At 39.4% G+C, this 10,589-nt stretch overlaps 1 protein-coding gene across 4 annotated transcripts in view; it reads right to left on the minus strand.

The window, feature by feature from the left end:
* SLC20A2 (solute carrier family 20 member 2) overlaps positions 1-10,159 on the minus strand; it is an 83,965-nt gene extending 73,806 nt beyond the window's left edge. For 2 of the 4 annotated variants that reach the window (XM_042473517.1, XM_042473516.1), the window contains exon 1: positions 10,002-10,159. The gene's annotated coding sequence lies outside the window, so the exon portion shown is untranslated. The remainder of the gene's footprint in view (positions 1-10,001) is intronic. The other 2 variants (XM_042473518.1, XM_042473512.1) reach the window with 2 other exon arrangements.
* Between the last annotated feature and the right edge of the window lie 430 nt (positions 10,160-10,589).

Raw genomic sequence — 10,589 nt, forward strand, 5'->3', positions numbered from 1 at the left:
CAAAGCTGTTCACATTAATTTATTCCAATTATAAATTTCTGTGAGATGAGGTTCTCAAGATAGGACATTATCTGGAGTCTGGAAATAAATCCCACTCTTAGAACAGAGCTTGGGTGTTTTTATTTTTAAGGAAATTGCTAGAGGGGGTAGGATTCAGCTAGGATCCATTGAGTGGTTTAAAACGTGGGGTATATGGTTGATAGAGAAATTGTCTGCTATGAGAAGGTTTTGCACTGGCCACAAAAGAACTGACACATTTCAAGAAGACTGGATGATCTTTATTGACTATGGCTTGTTACAGACTGCCAAAATAAAGCTGCTTCGCGTCTCTTCGGAGGTATGCTGTTTAAATGATGCATGCATCCTAAGAATCCGGAAGCTGCGCCAAAGCTACACTCCAGTGTTTAGGAATGGAGTGTGGCTTTGGCGCGACCTCTGGACTCCTAGGACCCATGCATCATTTAAATAGCATACCTCCAAAGAGACCCGAAGCAGCTTTATTTTGGCAGTCTGTAACAGGCCTATGTTAATCATCACTCCCACCGGATCCAGCCTCCTACTTCACAGATGGATCTTTGGACTGACGCTCTAGAGTCTACACCTTGATAAGCCGGACTGTCTGGCTCTTGCTGAGGACTAATTTTTTATTCTCCTACAGAATAACTATTCACCAGATACATAACCTTGGCCCTTGTAGTTAGTTATTGTTGTTGTCATTGTTCTATATTACTTATGTGTTATATTGTAAAAGCTCAATAAAAATTTAATTAGGGGAAAAAACCATGCATCTGAGGAAGTAGGCTGAAGTCTACGAAAGCTCATGCTACCAACTTCTTCCTTTCAATTAGTCTCAAGGTGCAACACGATCCTTTTGCGTACTGATTTTCCAGACTAACCCAGCTATATCTTCGAATTCTAACAAAATCAAAGTTTACTTACAAATTAGTTTATTTAACATTTTATCTAGGAATTCATGCCCAGCTTTTCACAGTCTTTACAAAGCGTCTCACAATACAACTAAAATGGTATAAATGTATCAGAACTGTTGGAACACTTACAACCATTTTAAATCATGACCACTAAATACTGTACTCTAAACTGCATTTACATTAGAATTTAAGGGAGGGAGGCACACAAAGCTGTTAAATACTAGTTTTAGCATGCTTGAAAAGCTGTGGATATAAATATGTGCACTTCCTAGACACAGTCAAATAAAAAAAAGCACAGCTACAATTTTAGATTTGACAAATATATTGTCCATTCCAGTTGCCTAATTTCATTCTGTTGTTTAATTCAATGCATCTTTAAACTGTAAATTTCTCGATAGTGAAATATACCAGTAATTTTCCATTGTACATCGCTATTTGTGATTCAAGGAAAGGAAAAGCTTCAGAAATTATCAGTACCTTATCTCATTTTCACATTTTGACTGCTGTAACAATGACATGTATGGATCCAAACCCAATGACTAGTCCTAACTAAAGTAGACCCACTGAATCTATTGATTAATCATAAGCCAACACTTATGTAAATCACACTGTTTCAGTTAGTCTGCTGTGGCCTAGAAATTTAATTTAGGTCTTACCCTTTCATTCCCCCCCCCTTTGGTTTTCTGTATCTACAATATAGGAAAACAGCAGCAGAAAAAGGTATGTTTCCAAAGTACATTATAAGAGCCTGTGTTATTTTTCTGCAAATGTTTCAAACAATAGAGGAATCAAGTGTGCTAGAAGCCTAATGACTACTTTATAATGGCATCAAACAGATCAAAGGCTGTCAGCATACTGGTTCCAGAGATAGCTTTATTAAGCATAACTCTATTACATGAAATAGAATACAAGGATCTGATTAAAGGTTCAGACCTTTTCTGGTACAATAAAATGGGAACTAATTTGGAGTCTGCAGTCAAGATAGAGTTAGATCGCTTGTAATAACCTTAGTAAGAGTGAAACAGAAAAAACTGATATTGAATCTTCTGGTAAGCTATTGTACAACTTTAATCAAAAGTAAACTAGACCCACAGAAACCAATGACATGGTGTCTACTTAAGCCCAGGTTTAATGCTCAAAAATGCATAAAATAACACTACAGCTGAATTGAACATTGAACTACCAAACAAATGACTAAGCTTAGCGTATTTAAACACTTCCTCCCACTGTAAATATATCATCTTACCTCTCAATCTTTGTCCTAAAATGTAAGCTCTGAAAAGAAGCAGTTGAATTGTATTTAGAAACAATGGGACTAGGTACCAAACCCCATGGGCTCAATAGTGACCTTGCTAGTTATGTCAGCTGATGTGAATGGAATAACACTGGAACCAGAATAGTATTTGCTTTATCCAGCCCATTTCTGTGTACAAGACTGAAGAATAATTATACTTCTACATTCGGCCTGAGCTGCTTTTTTACAAGTCAGGTGCAATATTCTTTTCAACTGTTCTTTACAGCCCTGCAACATTCTCTTACCAGTCGTAACATCAAGTGTTTCACTTGAAAGATAAGGCCAGAGGTGATATACCATGTTTCATAACACTCCTTTAAACACTGTTCTAAAACACAAAACACAAAACATATATCTTTCTCTCTATATATATATATATATATATATATATATATATATATGATTGAGAATTAAATTACATAGTGCCACCCAGTCCGAAAGCCAGCACACCTAAATGTTGTCCAACGCCTGTCACTAAGGTTTATTTTTCACCCACGATAAAATATTTATTTTATTGCATTTCTATCCAACCCATATTTCAAAGATCTCAGGATAATATACACGGGGGCTTTCGCCTTTTACAATCCCAACTAATCTGTACGGTAGGCAATGTCGAGAAAACAAGGTACAAAAGGTACATTAAATAGAAGTGTATATATCCATGTTCTTATTTTGGTAGTAGCATTCAAACAGGTGAGTCACTGAACAAAGCTTGCACTCTCCTTGGATGCCAAAATGACAAAACTGAGGCTGACATACTTTGGCCACATCGTGAAAGCATACAACTCACTAGAAAAGACAATAATGCTAGGAAAGATGGAGGGTGATAGAAAAAGAGGACCTCTATCAGGGAGGTCACAGAGCAGAGCGGTTGAAGATAGGGGGTCATCATGACAGAAAGCTGAGGTGAAGGCAGCTAACAACAACAAGCATTTAATCACCACATTAACCCACAGTGAGCTGGAACAAACTACTACAGCACTGAAGCTTCCACACTTCTTGTCTCTTCATGACTGGGAGAAGCCAAAGAAGCAAAAATATCCTAACGCCACCTGACTTTGTGCAAAGTTGAGGAGGAGCGAGGAAGTTCCAGATGCACTGCAATTCGTTTATATCATGGTAAACTATGGTTTGGCACAATTAGAACAACTAGAACAATAGTATCTGTTTCTATCAGCTGTAGAGATCTAAAGAATTCCAGGTAACAGGAAGAATTTCTATAAAATGCAGTAGCAACACTGAGAACAAATCTCTATGTATCTCCTGGGAAAAAAGAGAATAAACTAATATTTGTATTAGTCAAAAATAAACACGTTATGATTTACAGAAAGAATGTAAATATGTAGTACCTGTATCATCTTCAACCATTTAAACTGAATTCCTTATGTTCTGTAAGATCCATTAACTATTTTCACACATCACTGTACATTGCTGTGTGGATCATAGAAATCTGGCTTTTTAGCCAACTACAACCCATAATCTGAATCTATTATTTGTTTGCAAAGGAATCTGGTAGCGCCTCTGAGACTAAGTGAAAGAAGTTGGCAGCATGAGCTTTCATAGACTTCAGCCTCAGCTGCATGTTTGGAGTGGAGAACTCAGAGACAGACTCATATAAGCCATTTGTGTGTGAGAATGTCAATACAAATTCAAAACCTTGTATGTATAGAGATGAGGTGGCAAGTATAGTTTTAACAATGACCACTGCACTGATGGAGGAGGCCTACAAAGAGGAGTCTGAAACCCAAACCATTCACATGGGTGCTTTTCTTTCATTGCTACTTTGTCAAAGTCGCTGCTCTGCCAAAATGTGTCCACGAATGAATACCCACTTGTTGTTGTAAGGGAGAAGATCTGTCCTGTACTAATTCCACAATGCAGTTACTTTAGCTATATTTGTTGCTGAGTGCCTTCTAGCTGTTTCCCACTTATGGCGACCCCAAGGCAACTTATCACAGGATTATCTTGGCAAGATTTGTCCAGAAGGGGTTTGCCATGGCCCTCCTCTGAGGCTCAAAGAGGGTGAGTAGCCCAAGGTCTCCCTGTAAGTTTCTATGGCAGAATGGGGATTTGAACCCTGGTTTCCAGAGCCATAGTCCAACACTCTCTCTACTACAACACACTGGCCCTGTTAGCTATATTTACCAACAGTAAAGAAGGTTGTCATCTTCTACCTTGTGGCAGCCACCAGGAATCAGAACCCACTTGCACAGAAGTTTGGAATCATGTCCAGAATGCATTATCTGGAATATATGAATGTAATGTGGAATAAAAACATGATAATGTAGGTGGAACTGAACCAGAGCTGGATTTTCTGTGTTCTCTGCATTGCACAGGCAAAATCCTAGAGGGGACTCTATGGAGTAGGTGATGGGGTCTTTCAAGCAGGTGATGAGCATTCCTAACTTTACCCATTCTTTTCTGTAACTTTCTTTGCTGGAAGGAGGTAGTTTTGCTTATCGGTGAAGCATTTGTCCTGACATGTCTCCCAGTACTGTTCTGCTTAGCCTAAATACCCTGAAGGCTCTAGCTCCAATCTACTCTTGGAAAATAAACTAAACAGGGTCAACTCTGGTTAGTGCTTGGATGGGAGATGCTGTAGGTTGTATTTCAATGAATATTAGGTGCTGTGGATTATATTTCATAGGAAGAAACTGACATTGAGTATTCCTTGCCTAAGAAACCTCTATGAAATTCATGGTTGCCGTAATGTTAACAGGCGCATGCGCAGACAGTTCCCCTTGCTGCCCCCTTCACCCCCATGAGGACATCTGATAATCTCCTGAGCATGACTTGGAGACTAATGAAGCTGAAGAAGACATTTAGCCATGCTGAAAGGTGCATATGTGAATGTAACACTATATTTCATGTGAGAGGGCAACACTCGGAAGATATTACTGGAATAGATTTATTCACTCTCATCAGAGAAACAGCAAAGATCCACTGCATAGATGGAGTCCCAATGCCAATGAAATCTTAGTAAAGCTATTAAGAATAAATAATATCCTGCTATGTATAGAGGCTCACAGGCACCCTATACTCAAACACAGAGTAGTGTGCCCATCGGCTTATGCAGTCTGCCAGAGAATCCAATAAAGCCTTTGATGGCAGCAGGACCCTCAACAGCCCATTTTGATTTTGCAGCAGGGATTGAAAAAATATGTTTATCACACTAAAATATATGTTTGGCCCTACCTTCTTTTAGCCCTAAAGATTACTTTAGAGCTCTCCCATCCCATGTAGCCTAAACCAACCATAAAATAACTTCTAGTTGTCCAAATCACCATTTCCAGTCACCAGGAGGAGCAACAGTGTGACCTGCAAAATGTCCAGCTGTGCTGACATTGCACCCCCCAACCTACCCTCTGCCCTGAACCACAAAGGTCATCCTCTCTACTATCCCTAAAAGTTATTGTTCCAAAAAAAACCCCGTATGCCTATTTTTTATGAGACATGAAAGAAAGTAATGGAAAACAGGAATACAGTATTGACTTGTGTCCGTGTGCAACATGACATAAAGCTTCCAATGGTTTAGTAATAGAAAACCTAAAGGTTTGCAATGGATACCAGAGATAGGACTGTAAGAGGCAAGGGGGTATCCAGCAGAACATTAAAGGGTATGCAATTTATTTATCTTTTAGTAATGGTGGAATAATCAATAATGGAGGAGGTTGAGAAGCAGGAGCTTCCAATGAACATACTGTACATGTGAGAAAGCAAAAAAGACAAAAGCCAACAACCAGGTGGTGGGGAGGGAGTGGGAGGGAGGGAGCACTGCCTCAATGCCAGCTTATTCCCCATTCCCGAGGATGGAGACTATGTCAATGGATAGAAAAGCCTCCAACTTCGGGAATGGGGAGCACAAAGGACCCTTACCCCTAATGTCTGAAGCTGCCTCAAGACCACATGCTAAACATGAACCAAAAGTATGATGCAGCAGACAAAAAAAGCTAATGCAAACCTAGGCTATGTTAACAGTACAAAACAGCAACTATACTGTCCTCAGAGAGAGAGAAGGGGCAGGCAGAGCTCCACCATCCCTAGACCAGAAAGAGATGAATGGTCTTCCCTCCATTCCAACTGCAACTGCATTGGCCTCTGAGGGAGAGAAGAAGTGGGAGTATATGCTGGAGGTGACCCCCTCCCCTACCGTCATTTCCTTCTCCTTCTGCATCATGTCTTTTTTAGATTGTAAGCCTGAAAACAGGGAACTGTCTAATTAACAAATTGTAAACGGCTCTGAAAGCCTCTGTGGCAGAAGAGCACGGTATAAATACTACTGATTCTTTAATTGTGTAGTTAGATATCTTTTAATACTTAATCAGTGCAACACAGAACCGATCAGGCATATCATTCATTTAACTGACATCGGTGGTCACCTTTATTTAAACACTTTATACATTATTAATTTCAATTACGCATCTAACATCCTGTAACTGACCCTCAAATGCCTCTTCTGATTTGTCTTTTAATTACAAACTATTGTACATTCCCTCTTTTCACAGATCATGTCTGTCTCAGCATGGATACCTACAAATGTTATAACGTGCCATATATATATATATATTAGGCATGTTTCACTTTCCTTGTGTTTATGAACATAAGAACTATTCACTTTTCAGTGATCTATCTGCCTGCGCTTGCCAATTTTGAAGACATACCCCAAATAATCTTTTTATACTATAAAAGCTTTGGCCATAACTGTATCAAGGAAGGTTTTAGGCAGCGGATGTGGAAGGACTGCTAATGAATTGTCTTTATTGCCTTGTTTTAACATAGCCTTCAAGGGCACATGGCAGAAACCGTAAGAGGGAACTCATCCAAAGCAATACTTCTGAACTTCTTTGCAAATTAGCCTCAGGGAAAGCCAGGCATGACGTTAGGTGTGTGGCTCATCCTGGCATGCATGACTTTTAGATAACCTTCATGCGCCCACACCCCAAATTGCATCAGGAGTATACAGCGAGGCTTTAACACTTTGACCTCCACGGCAGTCGCAATGAAATCATTGCTCCCATGGCACTAAGCGCTTTCCTCACAAATACCAAGTGCTGCGGGGTACAAATTCTCCTCATCAGACAACGGTGGGGGAGAAAGCTCGAAAGCCTCCACCCCCAAATGCCATGAGCATGATCTGTGGCGCAAGCTCTCCTCTACAGGCTATTTATGTTCTCAAAGTCATGCCCAACAAGGCACATGAGTAACACTGCATCTTGCTGGGCTCTTACCGGCTGCGTTCTGCGCCTACCCTGTAAAATAATAAAGCGACAAAGAAGACTGCGATACAAAAGGCAAAGGTTTTAGTTTCACGGAGCAGCCGAAGAATGATCCAAGGATGCCTATTTTCTGTAGCAAGTCATTCTCAGGTGCCTTTTACAGCAAGCTAAAATGCCTAAGGGGAGAGAGAAAGGGTGCAAATTCTGGTCGCAGCTAGAACTTTAAGCCCCGGTGACTCATGTAAAAACTATTTCTGAACAAACAAGATCGTATAGTAAGATTATCTTTATCAGCGAGGGAACACAGAGAGGTTTAAACCACTAGTCTTTAAACTCCATTTCAGCACGGCTGCAGTTTTATTCTCTGCTACACATGTCCATTTTTTGTGTGTGTTTGGTTCTTATTTTATTGCTCACCTCTTAGAGGAAAACACTGGATTGATTTAAGGTTTCCCTCACCTTTGAACCCAAGGCAAAGATCGTGTTATGAGGGCATGCTGCCACCTAAACAGCTTAAGGTCCAGGTTGTTCTGTACCAGGCACCAGAGAAAGAGAACGGAGGAAGCAATTAAATGGAACACAGTTATTGAAGCTGAGGAGTAGGAAAAGGAGAGAAGTGACATCTCCATCAAAGACAGATTGGGAGGAAGCAGCCCAGCTTTGGACATAAAAGTCCCAAACACACTGCAGATATAATCCAGTCGGAGGTCCCAAACACAATGCAGAATACAGCTTAATACAGTGGACCCTTGTTATACGTTGGGGTTTGGTTCCAAGATCGCCCATGGATAACAAAATATGTGGATGCTCAAGTCCCATTAAATATAATGACATAGCAAAATGGTGTCCCTTATAAAAATTGGAAAATCAAGGTTTGATATTTGAAATTTTTTTAACATTTTCAAATCATAGATGCTTGAAAGGACGATTCTACTGTATTAAAGGGTCCCAAACGCCCTTCAATAGAGTTCCTCATGTTGTGGTGACTCGCAGCCAAAAAATTATCTTCATCTCTGTTCCTAAAACCATCGGAAATATCTATTTTGTGATGGTCTTAGGTGACACCTGTGAAGGGGTCGTGACCCACGGGTTGAAAACTGCTGAGATAGCACTGAGCCACGGCAATTAAAACAGTCTCGGGTCCCAAATGCACTGCGAAAAATACTCCAGTTTGAGACTGCTTTCACGGCCCTGGGTCAGGGCTAGGAAATCCTAGGAACTGGGAGTTTTACTGTGGCACTAGAGCTCTCTGGACTGAGAAAAGCTCAATGTCTCACAAAACAACACTTCCCAGCATTCCCTAGCATTGAGCCAGGACAGTTAAAGCGGTCTCAAACTGGATTATTTTTGCAGTGCGTTTGGGATCTGAGACTGTTTTAACCGCTCTGGCTCAGTGCTAGGGAACATAATATATATTATACTGTAGTTTACATTCAGTCCTTCTCTGTCAAGAGTCCTGGTGCCTTAATAAAGATATATATATATATATAATGTTATATAATACTTTTGATATACAATTTATATTTTTCTTTATGGTTTTTATTATATATATATATATATATATATTGTATTTATATTTATTTTTTATATAACTATATATGCATATTTATTTTATATTGTATTATTTATAACTATTTTATTATTTATTTATAATTATAAGTACTGTACATATAAAACTCTCCATATATATATATATATATTTAAAAGTATATATAGTTCTGGTATGATATATACATATATATATATATATTAACTATATATATATATATATATATATATATATCATTTATTTTATGTTTTATTTATTTATATTTAATTATTTATTTACATTTATAACTATATATATATATAAATTTATTTTATATTTTATTTATATTTATTTATTTATTTATTTTATATTTATAACATAAATAATAAAATAAAAGCCATAAAGGAAAAACATAAATTGTTATGTGTCAAACTATTAAATATACACACACACACACACACACACACACACATATATATATATATATATATATAAACAGACACGTTTCTTAAGGCACCACTGACAGAACATGGGCTCAACGTGTCACAAAACAAAGTAAGCACAGCTGCCAGGATCTCCCCCAGCACTTGGCAACTAGCATTGTGTGTTTGTGGAGTTGTGTATTCTTGGACCCAAACTCGTGTCTTTCCAAGTAGAAAGGACGAAGGGTTTGGGGAAGGAGAGCAAGGAGAGGATGAAACAGCATTGTATCTAATGCTGCTTCTTTCCCCACTCAGCGTCCGCACTGCGGAAACAAGGCAGGATGACACCGCGCTAGTGGCTGCGGAGGAGGCAGGAGCGCGTCTCCTCGACCCTCGTGACGGCGGGGCAAAGCCGCTCTTGGTTGCCCCGGTCACGGTGACCCTCCGTCACGAGGGTCGAGGAGACGCGCTCTTACCTCCTCCGCAGCCCTTATATACCCCCAGCTCCCCCCCCTCAGCGCTCGCGCCGAAATAACCGTTGAGAGGAGCGCACAGGCACGCGCATGCGCGCCCCCACCCTCTCGCCCGCCGGCAGCAATGTGTTTCACTCACCGGCCGGCTCTCAGCCACTCTAGTCCTCCTCAACCGCCGCCTCTGCCGCCGACCAACCACGCCGCCGACTCAGGAATACCCGGATGTACACTCAGACCGAAGGGGGGGTGGGAAAAAGCACGCGCGCGCAAACCCAAAACAAAGCCTTCGACGGAAATGAAGCCAGGAGGAGGAGTCAGTCCGGCGGCGACCAGCGAGACGGAGCGAAGGAACGGTCCTAGAGTGACTCCTCCTCCTCCTCGACTTCCGGTTGTGGGGACCGGAAGTCAGGACTGGCTGCTTTTTATTTGAACCATTAAACAATTGCCATTTTTGTTGAATTATATATATATATATATATATATATATATATATATATAATTTTATTGATTTTTGTTTATATTTATAAACATATTTATATGTAATTTTATTATTTATTTATATTTATAACTATATAATACCTGTTTTAATATATATATTAATACATAATATAGTATTTATTTTATTTATTTGTATTTTATATATATATATATAATATGTTATATATGTGTGTGTGTATTATATAGATTTATTTCCTTTATTATTTATGTTATTCTTTGTATTTATAAC

This window comes from Sceloporus undulatus, chromosome 6 (assembly GCF_019175285.1).
Source record: "Sceloporus undulatus isolate JIND9_A2432 ecotype Alabama chromosome 6, SceUnd_v1.1, whole genome shotgun sequence".
NCBI classification, from domain to species: Eukaryota; Metazoa; Chordata; class Lepidosauria; order Squamata; family Phrynosomatidae; genus Sceloporus; species Sceloporus undulatus.